The sequence below is a fragment of the Grammomys surdaster genome, unplaced genomic scaffold (genome assembly GCF_004785775.1).
Source record: "Grammomys surdaster isolate TR1022 unplaced genomic scaffold, NIH_TR_1.0 349, whole genome shotgun sequence".
NCBI classification, from domain to species: Eukaryota; Metazoa; Chordata; class Mammalia; order Rodentia; family Muridae; genus Grammomys; species Grammomys surdaster.
This window is the reverse complement of record NW_021604768.1, coordinates 462,133-480,440: the sequence shown is the minus strand read 5'-3', so window position 1 is coordinate 480,440 and position 18,308 is coordinate 462,133. Positions and strand designations below refer to the sequence as shown.

Below are 18,308 nucleotides of genomic sequence, written 5' to 3'. Positions count from 1 at the left end.
TGCTGGATTGCTGGATTGCTGGATTGCTGGATTGCTGGATTGCTGGACTGCTGGATTGCTGGATTCTTGGTTTGCACATTCTTTCTCTCCTACCTAGGATTGGTGGGTGGAAGAAATTGTGGTGGAATAAGGGTTGGAAGGAAGGTAAAGGGATACAAACTCAGTAAAATAATAAACAAATACACCCATACCAGCTACCTTGCTGAAAGTGTTTACTAGCTGTAGACATTTCCTGGTGGAATTTTTCAGGTCACTTATGCATATTATCATGTCATCTGCAAATACAGGTGCTTTGACTTCTTCCTTTCCAGTTTTAATCTTCTCGATCTCCTTCCATTGTCTTATTGCTCTAGCTTAGAATTCAAGTACTATATTGAATAGACATGGAATGAGTGGATAACCTTGTATTGTTCATGATTTTAGTGGAATTGCTTTGAACTCCTCTCCATTTAAGTTGGCATTGACTACAACCTTGCTATAAACTATCATTGTTATTTCGAGATGTATCCATAACGTCTTCACTACTTTTTTTTTAAATTTTTTTACTGGATGTTTAAATAAAACATTTTATATGTTGTCCCCTTACCCCATCCCCCACCCACCCAGGAACCCCCTATCCCCTCACCCCTCCTCTTTCTTCTCTGTGGATGTAACCTCTATCTACCCCCCCACTCCCACCTCCCCACCCTCAAAATTCCCACCCCCTGGGGTGTCCAGCCTTCATGCAGTCAAGGTTCTCTTCTTCCACCTATGCCCAGCAAGGCCCTCCACTCTTACATATTCAGCTGAAGCCCTGGATCCCTCCCTAAGTACTCCCAGGCTGGTGGTTTAGACCCTAGGAGCTGTGGTTGGTTGGTATTGTTGCTCTCCTCATGGTGCCGCAAATCCTTTCAGCTCTTTCAGTCTTCACTCTAACTCCTCCATTGAGAACCCCATTTATCAGTTCAATGGCTAGTTGTGAGCATCTGCCTCTAAATATGTCAGACTCTTGAAGACCTCTGAGGAGACACCCATATCAGGCTCTTATCAGCATACACTTCCTGACTTCCACATCAGCATCTACCTTTGGTGACTGCACATGGGATGGATACTCAGGTGGAATGGTCTTCATATGGCCCCTCCTTCAGTTTCTGTCCCTCACTTTGTCTCCATATTTGCTCCCTTGAGTATTTTGTTGCTCCTTCTAAGAAGGACCGAATCACCCCCACTTGGTCTTCCTTCTTTATGAGCTTCATGTGGCCTGTGAGTTGCATCTTGGGCATTTCAAGGTTCTGGGCTAATATCCAATAATCAGTGAGTAAATACCATGTGTGTTCTTTTGTGATTGGCTTACCTCACTCAGGATAATAATTTCTTTATTTTTTCTTGGATGTTTTATTTACATTTCCTATGTTGTCCCCTTACCCCATCCCCCACCCACCCCGGAACCCCCAATCCCCTCACCCCTCCTCCTTCTTCTCTGTGGATGTAACCTCTATCTACTCCCCCCCACTCCCACCTCCCCACCCTCAAAATTCCCACCCCCTGGGGCATCCAGCCTTCATGAGGTCAAGGTTCTCTTCTTCCACCTATGCCCAACAGGGCCCTCCACTTTTACATATTCAGCTGAAGCCCTGGATCCCCCCCCCCTTAGTGCTCCCAGGCTGGTGGTTTAGACCCTGGGAGCTGTGGTTGGATGGTATTATTGTTCTCCTCATGGTGCTGCAAATCCTTTCAGTTCCTTCAGTCTTCACTCTAACTCCTCTATTGAGAAACCCATGATCAGTTCAATGGCTAGTTGTGAGGATCTGCCTCTGAATATGTCAGACTCTTGAAGACCTCTTAGGAGACATCCATATCAGGCTCTTATCAGCATGCACTTCCTGACTTCCACATCAGCATCTACCTTTGGTGACTGCACATGGGATGGATACTCAGGATAATAATTTCTAGTTCCATCCATTTACCTAGGAACCTCTCGAATTCATTGTTTTTAATAGCTGAGTAATACTCCATTGTGTAACTATACCACATTTTTTGAATCCATTCCTCAGTTGAAGGACATCTGGGTTCTTTCCAGCTCCTGGCTATTATAAATAAGGCTGCTATGAACATAGTTGAGCATATGTCCTTGTTATATGTTCGAGCATCTTCTGGGTATATGCCTAGGAGTTGTACAGCTGGATCCTCAGGTAATGATATGTCCAATTTTCTGAGGAACTGCCAGACTGATTTCCAAAGTGGTTTCACCATCTTGCAGTCCCACCCACAATGGAGGAGTGTTCCTCTTTCTCCACACCCTCGCCAGCGGGGTATTCTATTTTTTTTCAAAGATCTTTTCTGCTTCTAAAGAAATGATCATGGATTTTTTTTTTAAGTTTGTTTATATGGCAGATTTTATTTATCAATTCATGTATGGTGAACCATCCATACATCTCTGGCATAAAGCCTACTTAGTCATGGTAGATGACATTTTTTATGCATTTTTGGATTTGGTTTGAAAGTAATCTATTTAGATGGTGGTTTTTTGCATCTGTGTTTATAAGAAAAAATGGTCTGTAAACTGTCTTTCTTTGTTGGGTCTTTCTGTGGTTTGGTTATCAGGGTAACTGTGGCTTTGTAAAATGAATTGGGGAGTGTCTTTTTGTTTCTACTTTGAGGAGCACTAGCTCTTCTTTAAGAGTCTGGTAGTATTCTGCACGAAAACCATCTGGCTATGGTCTTCTTTTGGTTGAGAGAATTTTAATGACTGCTTATATTTTACTAGAGGTTATAGATACATTTATATCAATTATCTGCTCTTGATTTAAATTTTGTCAGTGGTATGTATCAGACAAATAATCTGTTTCTTTTTGTTTTTTCAATTATGTGGAGTGCAGAGGTTTTTATTAATTAATTCCTTTATTTATATCCCAGATGTTGCGCCCCAGTCCTCCCTAGAAGAGTTCGTCCCCCATCCTCCCTCCCAAAGACTAAGCCACCAACCAAAGAGCATACACATGGTGGTCCTATACCCTGGCACAAATGTAGCAGAGGACTGCATTGTCTGGCTTCAGTGGGAGAGGATGTGCCTAATCCTGTAGAGCTTTGATGTCCCATGGAGGGGGTAATGCCTGTGGGCACCCTCTTAGAGTGCAGGTTTTAAAAAATAAGTTCTTATTTTTCTTAATTTTCTTATTTATTCTCTGAATTTCTCAATATCTGTTCTTCTGTCCCTCTTTTCACTTATAGTTTTGTTCATTTAAATATTCTTGCTCCACTTTTTAGTTTTTTGGATAAGGGTTGGAAGACCTCACTGACTTTACTGTATTGATTTTTTATTTGTTTCTATATTATTGATTTTTATCCCTGGGTTTGATTACTTCTTGCCATCTACTCCTTTTGGACATGATTTCTGCTTTTTGTTTTGTTTCATGTATGCTGCTAAGTTACTACTATGAGAATGTTCCAATATTTGTGTGTATGTGTGTGCCCATGAATGTATGTGTGTGAGAGTGCATGCATGTGTGTGCATGCTTGTATGCACTGTGTGTATGTGTGTGTGTAGGCTGTTAGTGCTATGAAGTTGTTTCAATATGTCCCATAGATTTGGGTATGTTGTGTATTTGTTTTCACTCAATTTTAGAAAGACTGCAATTTTTTCCTAAATTCTGTCTTGACTCATTTATTCATTAGAGAGTGGTTCAGTTTCCATGAGTTTCTGTTGTTACTGTGGTTGCTGATGCCCAGCTTTAATCCATGGCAGTCATATAGGATTTAGGGCATTAGTTCACTTTTTTTTTTGTTTTGGTTGAGACTTGCTTTGTGTTTAAGTATTTAGTCAATTCTGGATAAAGTTCCACAAGATGCTGAAGATCTCAAGGGAACTAATCCATACTCCTCTGCCTCTCTTTGGTCAGCACAATTGTACCTAGTGGTCTCCATTCTCTTTAGAATCATATGAGGAGGTGAGATGACTCCTAGGGCTGTCACTGGTCAGCCTGGGGAAGTGGAAACAATTTTATACTGGCCATCATGCACACACTGGTCACTATGAGATTTGTAGGGCACACACACTCAGTTGGGGATGTTGCCAATTTTCTTCTCCCTTCCTGAAAGAATGAGCCAGTCCCTCCCTGCCTAATTCTTGTACAGTTGCTGTCCATCCTGTCTGGGTGTGCACAGATGGGCTTGGATGCTCTGGTTGGCTGCCTGGGAGACAGAGGGAAGAGGGGAGCTTCTGAATTTTTGCAAAGTTTGTAGAATCTTGTTTTGTGTAGAGAGGGGGCCAATGTGGGTGTTGAATACAAAGACTTCACTGCTCTGAACCAATTACCTCAAATCCATGACTTTTGACTACAAACCCCTCAAAGAAAAATAGAAGCCAAATTTAGCTACAGTAAGTGTGAAATCTTTCTTGATGAATATGAGCATCTTGGGATGAATTAATAAGTGTGTGAAGGGTAGAATGGCCTTTTGGATATAAGAAAATCCACAAGTTAGGTCTGGAAACTGATTGTATTCCCTCATTTTGAATGGTCTCTGGTCTTGAAGATCATCCTTGATCTGGGTCACCAATTGATAGAGGAGCTCATGAGAGTCACTGAAGACCCCCGACCCTGCAACTACAGTTCCAATAGATGATGGTGACTTCACATTTATAATCCCTGACATGTGAGAAGTATATTTCCAGGTGGAAACAATCTTGAGGAAGGATGGTATCAGGAGTGCAGTTTTCCAGCTCAAAAGCTACGGTGGAATTAGAATTCTAGCTGCTTCTATCACATCATGTGCTCCCTTCTCCATTGTCAACCCCAATAGAACATAGTAACAATCATAGGCTGGGGGCAGAGAGAAGAACCATCCCTTGAATACAAGTGATCTGTGCCCAATACTTCCACAGGAGCCCAAAGGCATTATTGAGCTCCTGCTGTAAACACACCTCTGTAAACATACTCATTTCTGCTGATGTACAGGACATTCCACAAAGTAATTTTTAAATACTAAGTAACCCTCTTACCACTAGAAAGAGTCATTGTGAGATGATTTTTATGCAATCAGATTTACCATTTACCATCATACCTTGGTAAATTTGCATAGGAGTATAAGAATCAACCCACACTTCAAATATAAGAAAAAAATATCCACTCATGATCCTTCGTTTCAACCATCACCTGGTCTCTGCTCCCTGGCAACCACATGACTGGTTTCTGCTACTTTCTATCAAGCTCTTTTGAACTTTCTCAAACATAGGATTCTTTGATCTCAATATTTTCTTTTAATTGGTCTAAAAACCTTTTAGCCCAGAATTGCCGAATCATATAACACATGTGTGTTTAACTCTTAATGAAAGTGCCAAGCTGTCTTCTATGACTGTATCATTTTTATCTCCTCCAGACATGTTTGATGGCACCAGTGACTCAATATCTTTGCACTGAATGGGTGTGAAGGAGTGTCTATTGTAGACATTTCAAAAGAATTTGAGCCTCTATTTCCCCCGCTTCTATCTGCTCCTGTGCTTACTCCCTGCTTCTTCCAAGAATTGCACCTGAGAGTCTTCTTCATTCTACATATTTACTATGGCCTTGGCAATTACCAACATAGGATCTCTAGATGAATGTGTGGCACCGAAGCACATGGGTTCCACCTCCCCCTTCCCAGCTTTCTCAGTTACTGTTCTATAGATACCATGACCAAGAGTACAGGTAAAAGAAAGCATTTAATTGGGGGCTTCCTCACATTTCAGAGGATGAGTTCAGAACCATCATCCTGGTGGGCAGCTTGACAGCAGGCAGGCTGGAATGGTGCTGGAACAGTAGCTGAGTTTACATCCTCATCCACAAACAGGAGGCAGAGAGTTAGCCTGGGCCTGGTATGGGTTTTTGAAACTTCAAATCCCAACCAGAAGACAGTTGAAGGAGTGACAAACCTCCTTCAACAAGAGCACACCTCCTAATTCCTCTGAAACAGTCCACCAACATGAATGCAAACCTTCAAATACATGAGTCTGTAGAGGCCATCATCTTTCAAATCACTACATCAGCCAAGCTGAGAAAGACTTGTATTAAGAGGAAGCACCAGGAAGCCCTGGAAACTTAAAGATGCTGATTACTTGACTCTGAGAAAGGAGGAACTGAAGATGACCTCACAGTCCTACATCCCATCTGTTCCTTTGCTCAAGGAACTGAGAGGAGAGAGAGGATCAGTCAGTGAGGGCTGGGACAACAGACTGGACAGGAGTGCATTGCAGTCACTCCATTGAAACAATAGCAGGTGTTAATAGAGAAAGGCTTGGCTGTGTCATGCTTGGAGAGACAGAAAAGTCTTAAGGATGTAATTCTGTAGTTCTAGGTCCATAGATTATCAGTATCTGGAAATACAGAGCAAAGGCAAATTCTCAAACTACAGGCTTACTTGGATCCCTGTATCCCATCCTCTAAGAAAGCAGCTGGCCATTGGGGAAGCTCCAATGTACTCTTTGGTGAGTTCTGCCAGGGTTCTTTGTGATTATTTAACTCCTACTATAGACCTGTACCTTTGGCTTTATCATAGACTCTGAGAGCTCAGACACTGAAAGTTCAGTGTTGGATGAGCAGGACCCGATTAAATGTTTGTTAAGTAGAGGCTAGAAGATGGCACGATGTGTAAAGGATTTTTCAAAAGATGGGAGACCTGAAATGGGTCCCCCATATTCACAGAGTGGAAGAATCTGACTGGAGGAAGTTGCATTTCACATGTGTGCCATGGTATTCACACATGCATATAAACAACATGCACAATAAAGCAAGAAATGGGAAAAAATTAAAAGTGCTCAAGTGGATGAAGAACTATGAGCATTGTTCCCAGCAGGAACTGGCTAAAAGAGGAAACATATTGCAGAAGTAGAGTGAATAAGGAATGTGACTTGCGAAGTGCCAGTATTGCAGTGTTTCAGTGAAATAGCCAGGACACATGTTGAGGAGATCAAGTAGAACCTAAGATAACTGTGATATACATATTCTGAGCTCTCTCTCTCTGTCTCTCTCTCTGTCTCTCTCTCTGTCTCTCTGTCTCTCTCTCTCTCTTTCTCTTTCTCTCTCTCTCTCTCTATCACTCTCTCTCTGATATCTTGACTATGTACCTACTCTAAGAAGCCGTCTAGGCTTTCCCTGTTCCAGATTCTTGTCCCTGGACTCCACAATACCACCAACATCTCGCCAGTGAGTACAAGGACAGTGATCATGGTTTGAATTGATTCAGGTTTGAATACAGGATTCCTGCTTTACAGGACTTCAGATGCCATGATATACCTTTCTAGGAGGCCAAAGAGCAGGAACAAAGATTGGTTTGGCTTTCTGCTGGCCTCCTCTTCTTTTACAATACAAACTTTGCCCCACCCTAGTGAATTTCCTGACTACTTTATTTTAGGTCCAAATTCCTGCCTAGGCAAAGCTCATATCTTTTGTTTCCTGATCATGGCATACAGCTATCCTGGAGCAACACAGACTCAAATCTACGAGGTAACTATGACATTGTACAAACTTCCTGGTTGTCTGAATGCTGTGTGGCCTGTGGGGTCCTGCTTCTCATTCTGCATGTGCGAGGTGAGAGTACTTCAGTGAACAATGAGGAACAGGGTCAGAGCTGCTCAATTCCTCAGAGTCATCGGCTTAGCTTGTGGGAGGGAAGGCACCAGGGAGGGAAAAGCTGGTAAAGATGGCATATAAAAGGGTGGGAAATGTGTGCCTCTCAATGCCTTCACCAAAGCTCACAGAGTGAGCCCTGCATCTCATATAGGGTCAGTGATGCCTAAGGATACCTCATACCAAAAAGCTACTCCAATGTAAGAAGGTCTAAGGAGTGTTACACCTATAGGTTAGAGGAAAGAGAGCAAAGGGGACATTTCCTTCCTCCATGTGTATCTATAGCTGCTACAAAGTTTTACATAATAATAAAAATAATACATCCATGCTGCCAAGTGGCTCTGAGTATGTCTCCTTATCCAGAGACATGCCCTGCTACCATTCAAAGGAGTATGAGCAGTGTTCCTGGTTTGGGGGGTATAAAAAACTCCTATCCCCACTGTAATGGCCCATTCTGCTGCTCTGGTCCGCGGGTCAGGGCCTAGCAAGAGAGAGAGTGGGGACAGAGACGCACAGAATGGAGAGGAGACAGAGTCTGCTCTGGAGACAAGACAGAGTCTGCTCTGGAGATGAGACAGAGTCTGCTGCTGGAGACGAGACAGAGTCTGTTCTGGAGACGAGACAGAGTCTGCCGTGGTCTCTCCTCAAGTCTCTCCTTTTATATCTCTCCTCAAGTCTCGTCTCGAGTCTCGCCTTGATTCTTGCCTTGAGTCTCTCAAGTGCTGGGATTAAAGGCGTGTGCTGCCACTGCCTGGCCTTGATTGAAAGGAAATCATGAGTATATCAAGATATTTATCAGAGTTTGCTCAGCTGTTTTAGGCTGTTGAAAACAAGTCTCTTGTCAGGGTATACGGCTCAAGATGGCTGTAAAGATGATAGCCGCTTTAGGCTAGGTGTCGGCTACCAACACCCTACATCTCACACCTGAGCCTACACACCCCAGATTCCCTTCCCTATGGACACTAGTGAAAACGAGGTGGGAATCAACCATGTAGTAGCAACTGCCTGGGCAAAACTAACCATGGTGGCATCTCCAACCACAGGCCAGGACTCAGCCAGCCCCATCAGGAATATGCACACGGGCCTAGTGAGAGGCAACCTCGTCCATGTTAAAGACACTGAAAGCTCTCCATACCTTTCTGGGAATTCCCTTTGCCAAGCCTCCTGTAGGACCACTGCGCTTTGCTATTCCTGAGGACACTGAGCCATGGAGTGGTGTGAGAGATGGGATATCCTACCCTGCCCTGTAAGTTCTGGGACCCACACGATTATAGGCCAGGGGTAAAAGCATGCTTTGAGCTCTGAGACCAAATGAAATGCTTCCTTCTTCTTAACCCCATAGAAGTTTTCTGCCTATGATGTGCAGTGTCTTGTGTATTTTTAGATACAAAGCTAAAGCTTCTAATAGAACAACTTTGGGAGTCCCCTGGTCAAAGATCAGATACTGTAAGAAGTTATTTCTCAGTTTCACAGTGAGAAACAAGTATAAACAGTTTCCAGATTCAGATTATACCAAGTGGTCTCTGCCACCATGGAAAAGTCTATGCACAAGGATCAGTATAAACACATTAACCAGCAAGAGTCCAGAGTCAAGTATGATGTACTGTAAGTCTCTCAGGAGGGCAGCAGTGATATGTCCTTCAATATCTGTAGGTCAGGCAGCATGACTGTGTCTGGAAAAGAATGTCAGGAGACAGCTTCGATGAGACAGCTAGATTTAACAGGGGGGAAACAAAGGGTAATTAAACCACTGGAGAGTGGATAGGGGTCTTTGGGGTGAGAGTACATCATAGACTGAAATATGGGTACATAAGGAGGAACTCCAGGTGCTGCAGGACATGACTTCATAAGGCCCCAAGGTAAAGGAGAACAGTCCTAATTTTTCTAAACTCAGGAAGAAATTTCTGGGGTTTGAAGATACTTCAAACCACTCTTAATTTAGGCTGGCTCCCACAGTCTCACCCATCACTGGCCCCACAGTTAAAGAGTTCGTGGAGACGAGGAGAGAAAGAGGAAAAGAGATTAAGCAAGCAAGGATAAAAGGGCCTAATTCTAGTGAACTCTGAAAGGAGATGGAACATTGTGGGGTTCACAAGTCCATGGTTATGGGAGAATTTATCAAGTGGGTCCAACCAAAGATGACCTGGATTGATAAAGAGTCACATGCAGAGAATTTGTAATAAATAAGAAAAACAGACAAGTATGGAGGTTTTGTGAATATTAGAATCAACTCAGGTATCAATATGTTCTGGAAAATGGAAGCTGGCTCCCTCAGTAGTCAACCTCACACACCTTTCCTCACAAAGGGTACTACATAACTTTGTGCATATTTTTAGATCTATTTAACTCTTGAATCTTCTGGGGCAGAGTTTTGGTCCAGAACTGCAGCATTCTGGCCTTCACAGCTTGGACCACAACAGTCTCAGTGTCCAGCTGTAGATACTGTTCATTTTAGTTCAGCGAGGGTAGACCCTCGCTGTTGGGGTTCCTGTGGTGAGATCATTCTGGTCCAAAGCCTGATCCCATGTTTTGGGTCATGAAAGTGGAACAAGGAAGACAGTGATTAAGGGGACTGGTGGGAAAGGAGTCGTGATATGTGCATACAAGTGTCACTCTCTGGTTTCTGCTTCATGTGGGGGAAGACAGCATGGACTCTTTTATGTATCACTCTATGAGGCAAGATCTAAAGAGAAGTATCATAGCACTATACCCCACCAGCTAGGTCCCCATGAGGTGGCCAGTATCTGACAAATACAAAGTATTCGTGTTAATGGGCTATGTGTAGAGAAGACTCCATCATGAGATCAAAGATTCATGCATGCTAAGAAAGTCACCACCAAGAATTTAGCCCTAGATAGAAACACACAACTGACATATAGTGAAAGAGATGTGTTCTCACTCATGTCTTGCAAAGTTGGCCCAGTATTTTATCATCCTCTGGTTCAGCAGCTTTTCCTCCTCAGTGATAACTGGAGTCATGAGAAAGACAAAAATTCAAGTATATACCACCTCATGCAACACTCACGATCCCAACTCTTGTTGGATCACAAACTACTAGTTTGCTGCCATACTTCTTCATTATCCAGTACCAAAGATTCATGTGAGCCTCTAGTTGAATTCTTGCCCCAATGTGCTGTCAGATCCTCAATCATAGGCTAGACGGGAAAGATGCAGATTCTAAACTCTTATATTTTTGGGCCATGATATGGTACACATTTGATTTTGTTTGCTCCCAGAAACTAGCTTTTCTCAAATGGACTGAGAGCTCAGTAGTCACCCATGAAGTCATCTGCGAACTCATTCAACTATAATAATAATAATAATAATAATAATAATAATAATAAAGACTCACATTTCATCCCAAAAAGCAAGCACCCAAAGACAAAAGGAACCTCATCAGCATTGTCAGCCTTCACATGGGGTGGTCTGATAGCCTTGAAGAAGCTGGAATTATGGTGGAATTCATAGAAATAGACATGGGCATGGGAAGCTGGAAGGTGAAAAAAGAAAGACATCGTGGCCTCTCACCTGAATTTTTTCTTATTCATATGTGATGACAAGATATCTTGACAAAAAGTTACCAGGATCACAAAAGTTAAATGGTGAAAGGAGCCCCCTGCTGGAGCACTAACTATGAAAAAGCCCTTGACTAATCAGTGCCCATGGCCTTCCCAACTTAGTGGTTTTGTTAGGTCAATAGATTATCAGGAACCCATTTTCTCCTTGGTACCCAATTTCACTCTCTTAAACTAGACATGAAGAGACCTGGACACCACTGCATTCCACAGTGCTCACCCATGACCCCCATCTCAGAGCTGCTCCCCTAAACCTTATCACAGATGTACTCACTCTGAAAATGTGCTATTTGTACTGCAGGGATCACAAACACAAAGTCTTCCATCATCTCTGTGAACTGTATTTAGAGGGTCTGGGCATCTTCAGTGTCTCCCATGTACTCTTCCATTAGCAGGTCACTACACTCAGGAGGTAGCATCTACACCAAGGAGATCAGGAACATTGAAATTGGTATATTGTGGATTGTCAACTGCCTTCAGTATTAGGAGAATGGAACCAGTTATGACAAAGGGTATAGGTAAAAAGACTCATGATTTGAAGTAACCACATGATAAATCATACATATATGCTGATATTTATTAATAGGGATGCTGTCAGAGAAGATATGAGGACCAGAAATATCTCACCAGTTCTGCTGTTGTATTCTTCAGAACAGCCTGCAGATTCTTTCCAGTTATTTCCTTTATTGTCTGAGCAGAGCCCATGACCTGGGGGGCAAAAGACAGTCTTAAGTATGATCTCTGATGGACTTGGATTAAAGATGTATTGCATTTCCATCAATACATCTGCTTAGCATATGAATCTCTAGCCTCCCAGATGATTGGAATTGTGATTCACTCTGGGGATTGTACAACCACACTCATCATTGTTGACACCAATGATGCTGGAGACAGGGTGAAAATCCTTAGATGCCAACAACTCTTTGGGACACCTGTGTAGGAACTCTCCATCTACCACAGCAGAGATCAGGAAGACCTGTGATACATTATAAGTCAATGCTGAATATTAATGAAATAAATATCCTGATATCCACTGAGTCAGCTCCACATTTTTCTCACTAGTTTCAGAGTGATCTGCTCACCCTAGAGGAGAATCTTCACTTAGACTAGCCTATCTTGATATTCATTTTGCACACAGAACTGAAAGAACACAAACCCATAAAGGAGGGTTTTTTTTTGGTTCAGGATTCCACATCATGTAGACCAGGTTCGCCCAGACACACAATTCTCCCAACCTTGTTAATAGCCAGAATCTCTGCTTCACTCTTGCCTCTCAGACAGTGGACAAGAGCCTCTGAGTCCAAGGCCTCACATCCAGAGAGCTTGGCCACCGTCTTCAAAAGGAACAAGAATGGAGAAAAATTCTCAATTTCAAGAGGATGCAGTTGTGCCTAATTCTGACACGATAGTCTGTTTTGCGTGGATTGGAAAAAAAGTATGATGTTCCCATTGTCCTATTGCTCAAAGGTGACAGCCGGGAAGCAGGACCCTTTCTACTTGCATACCTGTTCTTTTTGTTTAGGGTAGCTTTGTTTCCTCCATCGACCTTTTCTATTTTATATATGAGGGAAGGAGTAAGTCTGTCAAGGTTTGTGCATGAAGATTAGAGGACAAAATAATCAGTCTTCCTGCCCCTTTATTTAACATGGTGTCTTTTCTGTTTTGCTGCCTAGACTACCTAGCTGGTCTGTGAACATCCAGAGATTCTCTAGTCTCTGGCTCTCAACTGACCAGAAGAACACTTACGTCCTCAAGCTTGCACTCCCAGCACTTTTAAACATCAATGAAGCAGCTTCCAAGCACATGCTTACTTACTTTGCCAATGATAGAAGCATCAAGGACTACGTTGCTGGTCAGATAGCACAGTCACCCAGTATTAAGTAGAGGTGAGTAGGTGCGAACCCCTAAGTTTCTCTGAAATTATTGGAAAGAGGCTGTTTTCCATGGTCCTTGATTTCCCAGAATGAATCCACACCAGAGTATCAGAATATACAGGCTTAGGCAGAAGGATTGAAAGCACTTACAGTATAGACCATCTCAGAGGTGTTAAGATAAGGTAAGGCAGCATCACCACTCCACTCTCCATGATGGCTCCATGGAAGAGCCCTTGGGACATTGGGGACACAACATGTGAAGACACACTTGTGCCACCTGCAGACTCGCCAAAGATAGTGACACAGTCAAGATTATCTCCAAAGTAGGTGATGTTTTGCAGGACCCAGCATAGGGCAGTCACTTGGTCCAGGTATCACCAGTTGCCTCTTGCATGCTAGTCTCCAGTGCTGAGAAATGGAAGCATTATGGATCAAAGTGATGTCTAGGTTGTGATCAGCAACCATTGTCCAGCCCACCAACAAACTCACCTGAAGAAGCCCAATATACACAGAAGAAACTGGATAATGACTACCACCACATCTTCAGTAGCTGCCAGTGTGGACCCATCATACATGGAAGCCATGCCTGTAACCAGTCCACCACCATGGATCCACACCATCACCTGGAGAAGTCAAGAGAGGTACCAGGAAACTCCTAGTCAGTCCAAGCTCTCAGGTCTGTTTACTAGAATATCAACTACTGTGTTTCTGTGCAGGTACAGAAATACATAAAACTCCTAAGGATTTCAGGTTCTTGGCAAGAGCCAGTGTCCTCTAGTAGCTAATAGTGCCCATTCCCACCATGTGTTTCACTTAGAATTAATGCCTCTATGTATAGAGTGATGTCATCATTTTTCAGTATATTGACAGTTAAAGAGAGGCATCTCCATGGATATCTCTCCAGATTAAAAATGGAAAGGATGATCAACTCTCATTGCCACAACAGATAATATGAAAGTATACGTATGGGTGACCTCAGTGTTGAGGTTTTGAGCCCCTATGTGGTTTGTCAGAGCACAAGTTGTAGAATGAGTTCTGGTTTTATCAGAGAGCTGGAACTTTTGATGGCTTAGTGCTCCAGTGCGCTGTGTCCCATACCCAGGTTTCAGCTGCATGATGTAGCTGAGATGGCCTTTGACCCCAGTAAGCTAAGACTTTCATCAGGGTCCACCCTGCAATGGAACTCAGGTTTGTCCCTTCTTATCATCTTGACAAAAATGACCTTTCCCCAAGCTGGACATGGCCTGATACTCACTGGTAGGTTAGAGCCCTCCTGGGCATGGGCTGGTGTGTATACATTGAGATACAGGCAGTCCTCAGACCTAGAGAAGGGAAACAGGTTCAGTTTCATCTCCTTCAGTCCCTCTGGATACAGTAGCTCAAGATTTTGCAGACACCTGATGAAAAAAGCAGACAGATACTCCAAGACACAAATGGTGATCAAAACTCACTTTCAGTGTGGAGATATTCTCTCAACCACAGGGCCTGTGAAAACTGTGTTAGAGAGAGAGTTGTAGGGAGGACACCAGTCATGTGGAGCCTGAGTCTGGGATAGAGAAACATCTAGGTGTACACATGGAAATGATTGACTATCTGTAGTGATCGTGGGATTGTATAAGAACAGAAAATTAAGCTAAGCATTAGCAGGCATGCAAGCATTCTCTAGTCTCTGTTCCTGGGCATGGCTGTGATGTGGGCAGCTCCTGTAGTTTTGATTCACTGTGTTTACTCAAATAATGAATTGTAATCTGGAGCCTCTAATAGTACCTTTCTTCCCTAAGATGCATTTGTCAGTGTTTTATTACAGCAGCAGAAAACAATCTAAGATCCCCATATTGGAGTGTTGGACTCACTCAGGTACTAGAGGATTCAGTGGACAATGCTGCCATAAGGGGGAGTGGGTAGTTCTTCGTCACATGCACAGACTCTCAGGGAGCTTCTCTTGTCTGCAGTGTCTCCAGAAGGAATTAATTACATACACTTGTTCCCTGGTCAGTGGCACATGGCCCTTAAGGTTGTCACAGTGACTGTGAAGGTGGAGTTAGCAAGTATCGATCACTATTGCACTCCTCAGAGACCTGAAGTGTATTCTCTTGGATTCAGGGATGACCAATGCCTAATAGGTCACATTAACTCATGCCTGGAGATCCCTCCTACTGAAGCAGAGGACACTGGGCTTAATTTGAATCTGTGAACAATTTTATCTTTGTTCTTTTCCATGGTGCCTGCAGTTCAATAGCATCCTAGGTAGAGCGGGCTGACCTTGGAGACTGCAACTAATGCCTATGGCAGGAGTGTGTACCAACACGGAGGCACCTGGCACATAAACTCTGAGCAGAATGTCTGAATCTCCCCTGCTGGATATGCTGGACGGTTTTTGTGAGTCAGAGCAGAATGAGAGTGCTTTCAGACCTTGCCACCATGTGGTTATGTGCCAGGATGGAATCAATAGCTCTTCCTGCTTCTGTGCACATGGATATCAAGGCAGGCATTGTGACTTGAACGTATATAAATGTGTTTCTTTTCCTGCATGAATGGTGCTGTATACCTCAATATATAGGAAGATACATGCGTCTGACCTCAAGAGTACTCTGGAATAAATTGAGCTGGAAATTCATGATTGTGGATCCCAGCCATGTCTACATGGTGTCCCATGTCAGGATGCTCTTGGGGCTTACTCCTGTGACTGTGCACTTGGATTCCTGGGAGACTACTATGAACTCAACTTTGATGAGTGTGCTATATCTCCATGGAGGTCTATGTGTGGATAGTAGAAACAACAAACACAATGTCTGCAGAGGTAGTGGATTCACAGGGACACACTGTGAGACCTTGATGCCTCTGTGTTAGTGAAAGACTTGTTACAATGAAGCAACATGTGAAGACACTGTTGACATCTATATTTGTCACTGCTGGCCTAGATACACAGATGTCCTTTGTGAGACAGACATAAGTGAATCCAGTAGCAACCCCTGCCAATTTAGGGGTGAGATGGTCTGGGCTGTTCTCAGAAGATCTATTTAGACACATTGCAGGGGGCTGCCTTCCTCCAATTACCTTAGAGCTTTCGACTATGTTTGTTTCTGTCAGCTTAATTTCACAAACAGGAATCTAGCATAACTGTCCTCTGAGAGGCTTCATCCAGCAGCTGACCAAAACAGATGCAAAGACCCACAGCCAAACATTAGTTGGAGCTTGGGAAGTCTTGCAGAAAAGATGAGGGAAGAATTGAGGAACCGAGAGGGGATGGGGACTCCACAAGAAGACCAACAATATGAACTAATCTGGACCCATGTGGACTATTAAAAACTGAACTACCAACCAACGAGCATACAAGGGCTGGTACTAGGCCCCCTGCATATGTGTAGCAGATGTGCACTTTGGCTTTCATGTGGGTCCCCAGCAATGAAAACAGGGCTTACCCTGATTTCATTGCCTGAGTCTGGATCCTACTCCCCTAACTGAGCAAGCTTGTCTGGCGTCAGTGAGAGAGGATATACATAGTCCTGCAGTAATATGAGGTCCCAGGGTACACTGCTTCACTGTAAGAGACCTTCCCCTTTTTAGAGGTGAAGGGGAGAGGCATGAAAAAGAGGCTATATAAGGGAGGTTTTGGAGGAGAGGGAACTGGGATTGAGAGGTAATGTGAATAAATAAATTAATGGAAAAAATAGTACCTGCATCTAGCTCTCTATGAGTGCCAAGCTCTGACCCAGAAGCCTGGCCCAGTTGTTCTACTCAGCCTTAGCTCATCACCAGAAAAATGCATGGGGCACTCATCGCCAAAGAGAGAAAACTGCTGTGTAGCTGAGATGGATGAGACACTTAAGCATGGTTCAGAGCTTAGAGCACAGTCTCTCCCAGTGCCTGAAACCCTCTGGGTCCCAGAACCCATGGCCGGCTGTAAGGTCCCATCTCTCACACCACTCCATGGCTCAGGGTCTTCAGGAGGTGCAAAGTGCAGTGGTTCTACAGGAGGCTTGGAAAAGGGAATTCCCAGGAAGGTGTGGACACTAGAATTATTGTCCTTCATGTGGACAAGCCTGCCTCGGACCTGGCCAGTGTGGGTGTTTCTGATGGGGCTGGCCTCTGGTGAGTGCTGACCTGGTGGAGAGATACCATTGCAGTTAATTTTCTGTAATCAGCTGCCAGCAGATTGTGAGAGTCTCATTTCGCTGTTATCAGGGCACAGGAGAAGGAAACCCAGCCCCCCCCCTCCCAGTTCACCTATGGTGTATGAAAGTCAGAATTACCCTAACCCTTAGGCCAAGGAACCCTTCCTATTATCCATTTGACAGGTACTAGAGTATTTCTCTGGTCAAAAAGGTCACAGACTCAGAGACATTTGGCCACATGAATTCATGATGATTGTCACTGTTATCCAAAGTTGAATAGTAGCTACAGTCATAGCCAAACACTGAGGAATGAAAAATACCTCCACATTTTTTCTTGAATTGTCTGTTATTCTCTTCAAAGCCCCTAATACTAAACTGTTTCTTCAGTAAAGAGGAATCTTAGATGTCTCTGACCCTCTAGGTGCTAGTGAGTCTTCAAAACTGTGTGCTTTTGTCGGAGAATTGGTTGGCACATCTCTCATACTTTTATCTATTGTACCAGTCATCAACCTGTGGATAACGACCATGGGAAACACATGTTTCTGATGCTCTTAGGAGCTGAGAAACCACTCATGATCAACATTACAGTTAGGAAGTTGAAACAAAAATAAACATATGTCTAGGTGGTGCCAATACCATCAGAAACATGGGATTTCAATGGTCGTGACCCACAGGTTGAGAACCACTATGCATCATTTCCATCAGCAACTGCCCTCAATGCCTTCTCTCCCACAAGCTCAACTCTGACCAACAGAACTTGGCAGCTTCATCTTCCTCATTGCTAGTTTAGTGAGCCTCACTCTGCACATGGACGAGAAATAGGAGCCCAAAGAACACAGCATTCAGCCAGCTATGCAGTTGGTTCCATGGCATGGTCAGCTCTCAGACCTGAGTCTGTGCTGCTAGGAGGACTACATTTCAGAAACAGAAAGCAGGAAGTGTAAGTCTTACTCAGACAGGTATTTATAACAAAATATGTAGGTGTGGAACCTGTGGTCAATCAAAGTTCTTATTGTAGGAGAAGTGATTAGGGGAAAATGATATGAGGCAATTGCCAGGAGTCAGGGCAGTCACCTGTGCTGTTTCTGTTCTGTCTTTGACCTTCTGGAAAAGCACAGCATTAATTCTGGGGCTAATCTGGGATACCAGGATTCTGTCCCCTCA

General features: G+C 43.5%; 1 pseudogene; it reads right to left on the bottom strand.

The window, feature by feature from the left end:
* Window positions 1-9,890: 9,890 nt before the first annotated feature.
* LOC114630989 lies at window positions 9,891-18,017 on the bottom strand (annotated as a pseudogene).
* Between the last annotated feature and the right edge of the window lie 291 nt (window positions 18,018-18,308).